We start from the raw sequence: 15145 nt of genomic DNA, 5'->3' as shown, positions 1-15145 counted from the left end.
GAAAACCACATTCACTTGTCCGTATGGCACATTTGCTTTCTCTAGGATGCCTTTTGGGTTGTGCAATGCACCGGCTAGATTACAATGGTGTATGATGGCCATTTTCACCGATATGGTGGATGACATTTTGGAGGTTTTTATGGACAATTTTAGTGTTGTGGGGGACTCATTTGATGAATGCTTGAAGAATCTTGATAGGGTGTTGGCCCATTGTGAAGAAACCAATCTTGTTCTTAATTGGGAGAAATGACACTTTATAGTGGAAGAAGGAATAGTTCTTTGGCATAAAATTTCAAAGCATGGTATTGAGTTGCATAAAGCAAAGATAGATTTGATTTCAAGGCTCCCTCCCCCTACATCTGTCAAGGGAGTCCAAAGTTTTCTTGGGCATGCGAGGTTCTACCGGAGATTTATCAAAGACTTTTCGAAGGTAGTGAATCATTTGTGCAAGTTGTTGGAAAAAGATGCTTCGTTCGTGTTTGATGAAAAGTGTATGCAAGCCTTTGAACTTCTCAAGCATAAGTTGACCACCGTTCCTATCATTACCGCGCCTAATTGGAGCTTGCCCTTTGAGCTCATGTGTGATGCGAGCGATGTTGCGGTTGGAGCGGTTTTGGATCAAAGAGTGAACAAAATGTTTCATCCGGTGTATTACGCGAGCAAGACAATGAATGATGCTCAAGTGAACTACACGGTGACCGAGAAAGAACTTTTGGCTATTGTGTTTTCTATGGAAAACTTCCGGCCGTATCTTATGGGTGCTAAGGTTATTATTCATACCGATCATGCCGCACTCCGGTACTTGTTGACGAAGAAGGACTCCAAAGCTAGACTGATGCGATGGGTCTTGTTTACTTTAAGAGTTTGATTTGGAGATGTGGACCGGAAGGGTAGTGATAAACAAGGGGCGGACCACTTTTCCCGCTTGGAAGAGGAGGGGAGGCCTTGTGATAGCCTAGAGATCAATGATTCATTTCCTGACGAACAACTCCTTTCAGTGTCGATGAATGATATGCCATGGTTTGCCAATGTTGCTAATTTCATTGTGACCGGTATAATCCCATGTGAGCTCTCTTCTAACCAAAGGAAGAAGCTCAAGCGGGATAGTCTAGACTTCTATTGGGATGATCCGTACTTATTCAAGATTTGATCGGATGGTGTGATCCGAAGGTGTGTCCTGGAAGAGGAGCAATTGAGTATATTGGAGGCTTGTCATTCCTCTCCCTATGGTGTCCATCATGGCGGGGCAAGGACGACTTCTAAAGTTCTTAGTTGTGGGTTTTATTGGCCAACTTTGTGCAAAGATGCGGGTGATTTGGTGAAGAGATGCGACGAATGCCAAAGAGTGGGTGGAATTTCGAAGAAAGATGAGATGCCTCTTAATACCATCCTTGAGGTTGATATTTTTTATGTATGGTGCATGGCCCATTTGTTAGCTCTTGTGGGAACACTTACATTCTTGTGGCGGTGGACTATGTTTCAAAGTGGGTTGAAGCCGTGGCTTTTCCTAACAATGAGGCCCAAAGTGTTGTTGCATTTCTCAAGAAAAGCATTTTTACAAGATTTGGTACTCCTCGTGCAATCATAAGTGACGGGGGGTCTCATTTTTGCAATAGAGCTTTCGACACTTTGCTTTCAAAGTATGGTGTCAATCACAAAGTTTCTACTCCCTATCATCCTCAAGCAAGTGGTCAAGTTGAAGTCTCCAACAGGGAAATCAAAATTATATTGTCAAAGATGGTCAATGCAAATAGGATCGATTGGTCAAAGAAGTTGGATGACGCTCTATGAGCTTATAGGACTGCTTACAAGACTCCGATTGGTGTGTCTCCGTATCGGTTGGTGTTTGGGAAAGCTTGCCATCTACCGGTAGAGTTAGAGCACAAGGCCATGTGGGCTTTGAGGAAGATAAATCTCGAGTAGGATGTTGCAGCCAATCTTTGTGTAGAGCAGCTCAATGAACTTGATGAATTCAGATTCCATGCCTACTCTAGTTCGTCCTTGTATAAGGACATTATGAAGTACCTTCATGATAAATATGCTCGTGGAAAGGAGTTCAAAGTAGGTGATTTGGTTCTCTTGTTCAACTCCTGGTTATGTTTCTTTCCGGGAAAGCTCAAGTCCAAATGGAGTGGACCTTTTGAAGTGGTGTGTGTGACCCCATTTCGTGCTCTTTATTTAAAGAACAAAAATGGTGAAGTCTTCAGAGTTAATGGGCACCGGGTCAAGCATTATCTTGGAAAATTTGATGACAGCCATGTGGTGGCGCTACTGCATCTCAAATGATGTGATGGTAACATGTGTCGGGCCGCTACGTTAAATCAGGCGCTTCTTGGGAGGCAACCCATGTGTTTTTCTTTGATTTTAATTGTAGGATAGGATTTGTTTTTGGGCTAACTGGTTGTGAGATGTTACAGGATTGTGTTGGTGTAGTGCAGGACATAGTGGAAAAAAGTGCCAGGTCTCTGAAGTTGTTAGTGCGGCCGCACTACATTTTGTGCAGTCCGCAGTGGACCACTTCGGCCATAGTCCATTTTCTGCGGACCGCAGTGGGTTACTTGGGCGAACTTGGCAAAAGCAGTATAGTGCGGTCTGCGATCCATTATGTGCGGTCCGCACTGGTTGGTGATACTGGGCCCCAGGTCATTTTCTATAAATAGGGCCTAAGGCCCTCCTGTTACCCTTTTCGAACCCTGACTCTTAAAATTCATACAAGCACTATTCATCACCTTCTTTGTTCGTAATTAACTGCTTGGACTTATTACTCTTCATTAACTCTCACATCTTGTACCATTACTTGCCTTTTAATTGTTCAATTTTGTTAATTTTTTTTGATTTTAGTTCTTCTTGTTTCCCTCTCTATGTTACCCGTAGTTTTTTCAATTATTTAGGTTAGGGTAGTTAAATTTTTGATTAATGTAGACTTAGGTAGTTCAATACAATGGGAAAGCATGTAGGGTCATTACGTGAGTGTTAATTAAGCCTAAAATAAGAAATTCTTGGAACCCTAACTTAGTGCCACAACTAGGCACTCAGTGCGGACCGCAATAGTTTCTATGTGGTTCGTGGTGCCCCTGTGCAGTCCGCAGTACCATTTTATACGGACCCCATTGATGAAAACCTGGAAGCTGAACTTTGGGCAGTGCGGCCACACTACATTTTGTGCAGAACGCACTGGCCCCTGTGCGGCCGCACTACATTTTGTGCGGTCCGCACTGCCTAGATAAGAGGGTGGGTAGTCTGAACCCCACCCTGTGCGGACCACATGGCCATTTTGTGCGGTCCGCACTGACCCCTATGCGGCCGCACACAACTTTGTGTAGTCCGCACTGGGTACCTTCTGCAACATGTCTGCAACTCTTTTCTTCTGTCTGCAATTCTGTTGCTTGCCTGCTGCAATTGATCCTAACAAAGTCATTTGAATTGTGTTTGCAGATAATGGTAAAACAACAAGGCAAATGATCTAAACAACCGGGCAAAGGAGGATCCTCCCGAGGAGGGAAACAGAAAATGGTTAGTCTCACTCCCCAAGCTAGGAAAAACATCAAAAACATGCGAAAGGTGATAAAAGCTGCTGACAAAGCCATTGACATGTCGGGGAATGAGTACGAGCCCTCCCGGGAGATCTCTTCGGACACTATGCCAGAATACATCCCTGACTAGACGGAGAGGCATAGACTGAGAGATACACCTCCAGCATCCCCCACTGCCCAAGCATCAATGAACATCTCTTCTGGGTTGTTCGAGGGCTCGGGTGATGGTAGTGGGGAATACTACACCTCTCCCACAGCTTCATTATCTAGAGAGGGTGCAGTAGGTGATGAGGATGAAGTAGGGGGAGACGAATAAGTAGGAGAAGGAGGTGAACCACAAGTGGGGGCTATTGCCCGAACTAGGAAACTGGAGGTGTGGAAGGACCGATTTGTTAGTGAGGTAGCGTACCACAAGTTCCGAGAATGGTGGCCGGTGAGGAAGTTAATCCCGGAGCGGAGTTTTATTGATAGAGACTTGCTACCTCACAACCCCAACATGAGGAGGCAATTTAGGACAAGATTGGTCTAGGAACATATTTTAGATGAGTGTGGGGATGCCAACGAATACTTGGTCAAGGAATTTTATAGTAATATAGCCCACATCAAAAAGTGCTCTAAAGTGACCAAGGTTCGAAATATGAAGGTGTTGTTTGACGGGAAGACAATCAATGACTATCTTGGGTTTAATAAGGAAGATGAGACCTTGTACGTGGCAAAGATGGAAATGGGCGAAGAGGTTCGTCCCTGGCTAGCATAGTACCTGACAATCCCAGGTACCACCCCCTACTAGTTGACTGTTGGAGTCAAGATCATGAGACGTAGTTTGAACTTTGAGGCATGGGGGTGGGAGACCTTTGTATGTAGCAGATTGGACCCCACGAAACATGACAACTCCCTCCCTCTCCACCGGGCTATGTTAGTGGCTTCTATTATGGCGGGGTACCCCATCAATGTGGGGAATGTGATGTCGCAGATTATTACTATTGTGGGTGCCGAGCATGACAGAAACTATTCATTTCCCAGTTTCCTCACTATGTACTTCCGGGATTTGAAGGTGGAAAAGAGGCCCTTCAACATCAAAGTCAAAGTGAAGGACCCTTTTTCCTGGTACAGAATGCAGGGGAATGATAACCCCAAGAGCAAGAACTTCAAGAGTATAGTTACTGCTCCAACTGGCCAGTCGGAAGAGCCAATTATGCTAGTGACTCCGGCTGAGCCTGCCTCTACTTCCACTATTGCCCATGCTGGTCCATCCACCTCAGCGGACTCGGAGATTCCATCTTCCCGGGCCCATCCTATTACTGCCCACCGACTGAGCCAGACACTTTTGAGTATCAACAATTGGATGCATACTGCCTCATCCAAGTTGTCCATCCTGACTACCACGGTAGATGCTCAGTAGGCACCTCCAGCCCCACACAGCCAGTCTCTTAAGGAGATTGCTAGGGAGCACAAGAAATTGAGGAAGACGCGGGCTTCTAAGGAGTCCGTGAAGACGCTAAGGGTTGATGTTGATTGGTTGAAAATAGACCAACTGCCTTTGGACTTATTGCTCGATGATCCTATGCCAACAGCTCATCCCCAACCAGAGCAGCCATAGAGGCCTCCCAAGAGGAAGAGGATGATTCCTAGAGAAGATGATGCAGTCATCCAGTTGGCTGACCCAACAGAGGCTTCCTCTAGTCAGCCTCAGGATGCACTTCAGGAGCTTGTCCAGGTCGAAGCCCAGGTCCCAGCAGCACAGCAACAGGCCATCGGGAAACAGTTTGAGGTTCCCGAGCACAGTGAGGACCCTGAGACCACTCAGGAGCCTATGCAGACAGATATGTCATAGGGAGTCCCTATATCCTTTTTCCTATCTCTTTTTGATACTTTATTTGGTTTAGTTGGCATTTGGGATAATGCTAGATTTCATTTGAGGGGGTAGGCCCTACTTTTTATTCATTTGGATGATTGTATATACATTTGATACTTTTTTTATGCTTTCTTGATTTTTCACCTTTGGGTTGTATATAATTTTAACATTCCGTACATTTATTGCATTTTTATTTTACTTTGGGTCTGTATATAAAGTTATGTTACATTGTACATATTCATCCCATCTATTCTATATTCAAATCCCCGCTTGTATATATTCATTCCAGTTTCCGCAAATTTTTCGTTCTTAGATTCTTATTTGTGATTCGTAGCTTCTTGTTTCTCAAGTTTGCAATAAGCCTTTGGTTTTCTTAATGCCACGGTTCTTTCCAAAGGTGGAGTGTTGTGTGAATCGGGTGGCTCTTCCTAATGATGGATGACATGACAACCTTCTTAAGGGTTTGAGTCCCTTTTTCTTTTCGTTTTTAATAGTTAGTAGTTAAGGGTGCCTCAAGCAATGCTTCACTTAGGCCTAGCACATTTGCCTTTGATCTTATGGTAAAAAATAAATTGTTGTGTTTAGGATGGTAAAAGTAGTAACCTTGAGACTCTTGTGTTGACCGATAATAATCAAGTGGTTTTTTGGGACCATTGTGTGCTCAGATCTTATCTAAGGTCATTGTGGGTCCCCGACTCTATGTCTTTAGCAATCCCATAGCTTGTGTGGTGAGTAATCGTATTGCAAGTCCATGTCCGGAGCCATTGGTCTAGAACTTGCCCTGAATATTTGTTGAGGGGAAATCCTAAGTGAATTCTGACTTGAGACATGATTATAGGCTGTACTTGGTCCAAATAATAGCTTGAACACTTCCATAACCTACCAATGATAAGATCCCTAGTCAACCTTTTTGAGCCTTAGACCTTCTTCCTTCAAGAACCATGATACAAGCCTAAATATACCCTCTCTTGGTACCCGATCGTTCCTTTGGCACTTGGCAAAAGTATAAGTTTGGGGGGAGAGACGAGGATTGCAACAAAGTCATAAAAAGGCACAAAAATAAAGAAAAGGAAAGGTATTGAAAAATAAAGAAAAACAAAAAGACAAAAAGAATGTTCAATGAGAAAAAGAATAAAAAGGGATTCAAGAAAAGCAAAGAATGAAAGATGTGGAAAGTTTAAAAAGGAGAAAAGGTTTGAAATGCATAAGAAAGAGTGACAATGTGTATCTCTAACCCCTTAGAAAGAAGTGAAATGACTCAAAGAGTCAAGTGAATGTGTGCCAAATGAATCAAAAGAAATGCTTAAGGGAAGATGGAACTTACTTAGACCAAAACATTTCCTACCCCAAACCAAAAGCCTTCACAATGTCTCCACAAAAGCCCTATATGATCTTGAGTTGAATGAAGCTTACATTAGTGGATACTCACATAAGAGGCAAACATATGGTACCTAGAGCTGGACTTGTGGCTTTTTCTTGAGAGAGATGAGTGAACTTCCATTAACCTCGTTTTGAGTGCCACTATTCTAAAGGTGAAGTTTGCTTAGGGAGAGTTGAGAATGTGTGAGTTTGGGTTCTATAATGACCAAAGTAATAGAAAGAGTCCTTTGATGTGTTGAGCCAACTCTTGATGCTCTTGTGTCGCACTTATTCCATGGTGTTTCAAAGAGTAAAAGTTGTCAATGATTCATTTGTATTGAGGGTAATTGTTAGTCCCAATTGATGCTAGATGAGGTTACTTTAGGTCAGCTGAAAACTTCTTGGATTTTCCATTAAGGGGTGGGTCTTATTTTGTTTGCTTGAGGACAAACAAAAGCTTAAGTTTGGGGGAGTTGATAACTAGGGAATTTAACACATTTTATACTCCTTCTTGCTTATGATTTGATTAGAAATTCATACAAAATAGTCCCAAAAGGCTCACAAGTTGTGCTTGATTGCAGGTTTGATCAACAAAGTGACAAGATGTCAAAGATCAGCTAAAAAGGAGTGAAACTTACACAAGTACCAAGACAAGACAAAGCTCAGGTAAAGCAAGGCCAGTGCAGCCACACTACATTCTATGCGGTCCGCACTGTGAGGTTCAGAGAAAATGACTTCCAAGGCATAAAGGCAATGTGGCCGCACTAGGATTTGTGCAGTCCGCACTGAAGGCAATGCGACCGTACTATGATTTGTGCGGTCCGCACTGAAGGCAATGCGGCTGCACTTAATTTAGTGCGGTTCGCAGAACCCAAGATCAGAGAAGTGCTAGTTTCAAGGATTCAAGTCAATGCGGTCCGCATTCCATTTTGTGCGGACCACACTAGAAGCCTCCGCTGCCGCAGTCCATTCTCTGCGGTCCGCAGTGCCTGAGTTCAGAGAGTCAGATCTTTAGATTCAGAGCCCTAGTGCGGCCGCACACCATTTTGTGCGGTCCGCACTAACCCCGTATGGGCATTTTTGTCCAGAATTTTCAGCTTAGTATAAACAGTTTTTTTCCCATTTTTTAGGGTATCAGATATTGTAATTAAGTAGCTGCACTCGTGGGTTCGAAATTCTTAGCTATTTTGGGAAATTTATCTACTTTTCATCATTGAATCTTGTTATTTAGCTTAGCAATTAAGTAATATGAGTTGTTCTTCATCTATTTCTTGCTCTCCTTCTTTAATTATGAGTAGCTAGACCTAGAAGCTAGGGCTGTGGCTCAACCCTAGTGTGGGTAATTGTTGAGTCTTATATTTTAGGGCTAAATCGACTATGGGTGTTTGATATTTGAGCCTATTTCATGGTTAATTTCTAAATTAGTGGTTGCAAACACTAGTTTGTGTTTAGTTGACTTGGGTTCTTCTTGAGAAAGAGAGCCTAAGTCTCCGAAATTGGTCCAACAAGAAATTGGGGCGTACTCAAGAGATTGATAGCTCCAATTAAAGGGTTAAACCTCGAGAGTGTAATACCCGACTTGAACCCTAGTTGCTTTTGCAAATTGGCATACCCAATTGGTCTTGAGAAAGTCAATTCGGGCAAAATCAATCGAACCACTGAGAGGTGTAGAATGGGTAATATCGTGCAATGGTTATATCATATTCCCCTATTATGTCAATCATGTCTTAGATTAAATTACTCGTCAATTAACCACCTAGGTGGAAGTCACTACCCTAGTGCCTTTTAAATCGTTTGAACAACCCGTAGCATTAATTCTTAGCTTAATTTAGTTGCATTCACCATTTGTAGTTTGATAATAGTAGAAGTAAAAAGAAACCCTTGGAACACATACGCAATCCTAAACTAGATAGATGCTCGATTCCAAATTATGGCTCTCTGTGGAAATTGACCCCTACCCAAAATCGGGTAAAAGCTGCTCCGACCCTCTCTCGCTACTCAATAGTTGTGCGGAGTAGGTCGCGATCAGCGAACAATCTCTTTGATATAAATCTTAGCTAATTGCTCTGAAGAATAGGTAGAACACATAGGAATAAAGTGCGCGGACTTGGTCAGCCGATCCACAATCACCCAAATAGCATCGAACTTCCTCATCGTCTATGGGAGTCTAACTACGAAATCCATGGTGATCTGCTCCAACTTCCACTCTGGAATATCCATCTGCTGAAGCAAGCCACCCGGTCTCTGATGCTCATATTTCACCTGTTGACAATTGAGACACCGAGCTACAAACTTCACTATATCCTTCTTCATTCTCCTCCACCAATAGTACTGCCTCAAATCCCGGTATATCTTCGCGGCACCCGGATGGATGGAATACCGCAAACTGTGGGCCTCCTCAAGAATCAAATCCCGAAGCCCTTCTACATTAGGCATACAAATCCGGCCCTACATCCTTAATAACCCGTCATCATCAATAGTCACATCTCTGGCATCGTCGTGCTGAACTATGTCCTTGAGGACAAGCAAATAAGGATCATCATACTAGCGCTCTCTGATGCGATCAAACAAGGAAGACTGAGAAACCACACAAGCTAAGATTTGACTGGGCTCTGAAATATCCAACCTCACAAACCGATTGGCCAAGGCCTGAAAATCAACCACAGAAGGTCTCTCCTAACAGGAATAAATGCATGACTGCCCATACTCATTGCCTTCCTACTCAAAGCATCGGCCACTACATTGGCCTTTCCCAGATGGAACAAGATAGTAATATCATAGTCCTTTGGCAGCTCTAACCACCTCCACTGCCTCAAATTGAGATCCTCCTGCTTGAACAAGTATTGGAGGCTACAATGATTAGTAAACACCTCACATGACACACCATAGAGATAATGCCTCCAAATCTTCAATGCGTGAACAATGGCAGCCAACTCCAAATCATGAACAGGGTAGTTCTTCTCATGGGGCTTCAACTGATGAGAAGCATAAGCAATCACTCTACCCTCATGCATCAACAAACACCCAATACCAACTCGAGAAACATCACAATATACTATATATGAACCTGAAGCTGATGTTAAAACTAACACTGAAGCTGTGGTCAAGGCGGTCTTGAGCTTCTAAAACCTCGCCTCACACTCATTAGACCACCTGAAATACCATCCTTTTGGGTCAATTTGGTCAAGGGTGATTCTATAGATGAAAATCCCTAAATGAACCGACGATAATAGCCTGCGAAACCGAGAAAGATGTGAATCTCTGTGGATGAGGACGGTCTGGGCCAACTATGAACCGCCTCTATCTTCTTCGGATCAACTTGGATACCTTCACTAGACACCACGTGCCCCAAGAACGCTATTGAACTGAGCAAAAACTCACACTTGGAGAACTTTGCATAAAGCTTCTACTCCCTCAACCACTGCAATACAACTCTCAAATGCTCAGCATTCTCCTCCAGACTATGTGAGTACACCAGAATATCATCAATGAATACAATCACAAACGAGTCGAGATAAGGCCGAAACACGCTGTTCATCAAATGCATGAATGCTGCTGGGGCATTGGTCAGCCCAAAAGACATGACAAGGAACTCATAATAACCGTATCGGGCCCTGGAAATTGTCTTAAGGATGTCCGAGTCCCTGATATTCAACTGGTGATACCTTGACTGGAGATCAATCTTAGAGAACAGTCGCTCTCCCTGAAGCTGGTCAAATAAATCATCAATACGAGGCAGATGATACTTGTTCTTGATTGTGACTTTGTTCAACTGTCTGTAATCAATGCACATCTTCATCGTGCCATCTTTCTTCTTCACAAATAGAACAGGATCACCCCAAGGCGACAAACTAGGCTGAATAAACCCCTTAAGAATGAGTTCCTGAAGCTACTCCTTCAACTCCTTCAACTCCAACGGTGCAATACGATACGGTGGAACAGAAATAGGTTGAGTGACCGGCACCAAATCAATACTGAAATCAATATACCTGTTCGGTGGCATGCCCAATAGGTCTGCAAGAAACACATCCGAAAAATACCTCACTACGGGAACTGAATCAATGATACGAGTCCCTAAACTGACATACCTCACGAAGGACAAATAAGAAAGACAACCCTTCCCAACCATCCGCTGGGCCTTCAAGTATGAAATTACCCTACTGGAAACATAGTTCATTGAACCTCGCCACTCAATCCATGGAACCCCCACCATAACCAGCGTCACTGTCTTAGCATGATAGTCTAAAATAGCATGACACGGAGATAACCAATCCATGCCCAATATCATATCAAAATCAACCATACTGAGCAACAAGTGACCCACTCGAGTATCCAAACCCCCAATAGTCACCATATATGACTAATATACGTGGTTCACAATAATAGTATCGCCCGCCGGAGTAGATACTCGAATAGATAAAATAAGAGACTCACGGGGCGTATTAAAATAATGAGAAAAATATGATGACACATATGAAAAAGTGGAACCAGGGTCAAATAATACAGAGATCTCTATGGCAGACTGAGACAATGCATATGATCAAAACATCTGAAGAAATAGCATCTCATATGGCTGGGAGCGCATAAAAATAGGCCTGACCACCACCTGCTCTACCTCCCCCTCTAGGGTGACCCCTAGCTAACTAACCTCCACCCCGAGATGGCTGGCAGTGTGGGGAAGTAACTGGTGCTGAAGCAAAAAGCTGACTCATCTACTGGGATGAACATCCCATAAGACGGGGATAAAACCTCTTGATATGACCCAAATATGCACACTCGAAGCAACCTCTACCAGCCACTAGCAATAGGGACTTACGGGAGCCTCGAGCATAGGGATACCCACTAGGAAAACCAGACATAGATGAATAATGAACTGATGGTGCATAAGTCGAACTCTGAGCTGGAAGAGCACTGAGAGATGAGTGAACCTGATGTGAACTGTGAGAACCATAACCAGATGATCCACCATGGTAACCCGAACGAGATGGCTAAGCATGTCTGAATGGATGGCCTCTGTCATACTGGAACTGACCTACAGAAGGAACTCCACCAAAATTGCCAGATCCTTGAGGCCTCTTGTCCTTCCTCTCAACTCATTCCTGGAGGCAAACTAACTCTATCTCTCTGGCAATGTCAACCACCTCCTCAAAAGAAGTGTCAGATACCCTCTCTCTGGTCAGAAAAATTCGTAGCTGATAAGTGAGGCCATCAACGAACCTCCTGATCCTCTCCCTATCCGTGGGAACTAGCCAGATAGCATGACAGGCCAACTTGGAGAACTTCATCTCATACTGCATCACGACCATATCCCCCTGACGTAACTACTCGAACTGCCTGCGTAGCTCCTCTCTGTGGAAATGCAATACATACTTCTCTAGGAAGAGAATAGAGAACTGATGCCAGGTAAGGAGCACTGCAGCAACAGGCCTACGCCTATCATAAGCCTCCCACCAAGTGCTGGAAGCTCCAAAAAACTGAAAAGTAGTAAGTGAGACCCCACTGGTCTCCAGAATACCCGTTGTACGAAGAATCCTCTAACACTTATCCAAGAAACCCTGGGCATCCTCGCCCTCTGTACCACTGAAAGTCGGAGGTTGAAGTCTACCAAACCTCTCCAATCGACGCTACTCATCATCAAGCATGATTGGAACCACCTAATCCTTAGTAGGTGCAACCGCTTGGCTGGTGGTGCCTCCGGTGTCTAAATTCCCTAAGCAACCTGCTTGGGTATACGAGCAGCAGGAGTTTGAGTGCCTCCCCCGGCCTAAAAAGTAGCTGTTGTAGTAGAAATAGTGACCTCCTGATCAAGGTTGGTGCACACGGTCAAGATCTGAGCTAAGGTCTCCTAAAGACCTAGGATAACAATAGGTGCAGTCGGTGCCTGAGATGGTCCTGCTGGAGCATCCACAACTGGGACCTGATCATGAACTGGGGCAGCTGGTGAATCTGCAGGTGCTGCCCTAGCTGCTGTGCGGGCTACACTGCTGGCCCTACCACGGCCTCGACCGCGACCTCAGCCTCTAGTGGCCCCAACCAGTGGTACTGGTGGTTGTCCATCCTAACCGGTAGCACGTGTCCTTACTATCTATGAGAGAATAGAATAACAAAAGTTTAGTACTAGAATCAACAGATTCGCACAAGAATTCAAGAATGTGAAGTTTTTCTTAAGGTTCTGCAGCCTCACGAAGATAAGTACAGATGTCTCCTTATCGATCTGCAAGACTCTACTAATGTCGCTCATGACTCGTGAGACCTATGTAACCTAGGTTCTGATACCAACTTGTCACAACCCAAAGCTTGACCCATCATGATGGCGCCTATCATGGAACTAGGCCAGCCTCAACTCAACAGTTAACATAATAACAATAAGTTTGAAAACATTAACGAAAGCTTTTAACAGTTAAAGAACTATTCGAAACATAAAAAATTTCAAGAATAGATACAATCCAACCCAAAACCGGGATGTCACTTAGTGCATGAACATCTACGAAAATACATAGTTTATTATAATGTCTAAAAGAGCAATTGAAATACAACTGGGGGATAAGGAGGAGAGCCAAGGCCTACGAACGCCGTGCAAATACCTCAATAATCTCCTAAGTCAGAAGCCTCGATCAACAACCGACACTGGATCCAAAAATGCCTAGATCTACATAAAAGGTGCATGGGGTAACGTGAGTATACCAATTCAGTAAGTAATAAGTCCAAACTATGGACTCATAGGTAATGACGAATTAAACCTCAACAGTTATAACATATTTAAATGGATCAGTAAAGTAGGCATGCTAGCAGTTTAATTATTCAACTCAACAGTAAAGCAAAACACCAATCCGAACACTGTAAAGTATAAAGCTTAGTAAAGCTCTATATGTAAATGCCAGAAATGTATGACAATGCACCATGTGCTGCCACTCTCAAGTAATCAACCACTCGGTACCGCATATGGCCATATGGCCTAGGGAAATCCATCCCGGAATATATATAACACTGACTTCAAGTCAACTGGTACCGAGGAACAAGGGTAATCCAACCCTAAGAAGAAATCCATTTCCAGGTATCAATACTTCTGAAAAATCTATGTCCAGGGAAATCCATCCCTCAATAATATCATCCGCACTCACTAGGGGTATATAGACTCCGGAAGGGCTCCCTTCAGCCCAAGCGCTATAACAAGCCAATGAAGGCATAATTAATAATCTGCTATGACGTGCAACCCGATCCCATAACTGTCAATTATAATAAGGCTCTCGGCCTCACTCAGTCATCACTCTCCAGTCTCACATACACGAGCTCACAATGCCATGAAACTAGCCTGAAACAATGATATAATGTGTTAAATAACAACAACCGAGACTAAGACATGATATGTTATGCATGAACAAGACTTAGTACACAATATCAATGAAACTAATAAGATGACATCAAGAAACAACCACTCGGGTATCAACAGTGTTGGCGTGAAGCCCTAACATAATAGTTAACATGATTTACAGTTCATTCCCTTAATCACATCATCACAACACAGATATCAATATTAAACCTTGGCACTCGTGTCACCTCAAAATTAATTATATAACACATAGTTCGGGGTTCCAAACCCTCAAAACCAAGTTTGGAAACGTTACTTACCTCAAACCAAGCCCAAATCCTACTCTGTAACGCCTTTGCCTCTGGAATCGGCCTTCAAATGCTCGAATCTAACCAAAATCAGTATATTATCAACAATATACGCTAAAGGAATGAATTCCACACGAAAATAGTCAAATTAGACCAAAAGTCCTGAATTGGACTCAAACCTAGCCCCCGGGCCCACGTCTCGGAGTCCAACAAAAATTATAAAACTAGAAACTCCTTTCACTCCCGAGTCTAGACATACCAAAATCATCAAAATTGGAACTCAAATGGACCCTCAAATCCCCAATCAAAGCTCTCCAAAATTCAAGCCCTAATCCTTCAACTTCACCCCAAATCCTCCACTAATTTCATGATTAAATAGTGGAAAAATTATCACAAACACAAAATACAAAGCCCAAGTAGCTTACTTCACTGATAACCCTTGATTCCCTCTTGAAATCACAGCTCTAAGCTCTAAACTCGTCCAAAAATGGTGAAGAATGGATTGAAATTTGCGAAGGAGATCTTATATACTTTCTGCCCAGGACTTCCACATCTGCAGTTCACAAGTCGCTTCTGCGACGTTGCTTCTATGGTCAAACCAACCGCATCTGCGGTTTTCACTTATTATCCCTTAACCGCACCTGCGTTTAAATACCCGCATCTGCTATCACGCAGTTGCGGTCCCATGCGGCTCCTGCCCTTCTCACCTATGGCTGTATCTACGACTGCTTATGCATTTCTGCGTGCCTCACACCTACGTTCGCCACTCTGCAGGTGTGGT

The sequence above is a fragment of the Nicotiana tabacum genome, chromosome 3, assembly GCF_000715075.1.
Source record: "Nicotiana tabacum cultivar K326 chromosome 3, ASM71507v2, whole genome shotgun sequence".
In the NCBI taxonomy this organism is placed as follows: Eukaryota; Viridiplantae; Streptophyta; class Magnoliopsida; order Solanales; family Solanaceae; genus Nicotiana; species Nicotiana tabacum.
This window is presented reverse-complemented; position numbering follows the sequence as displayed.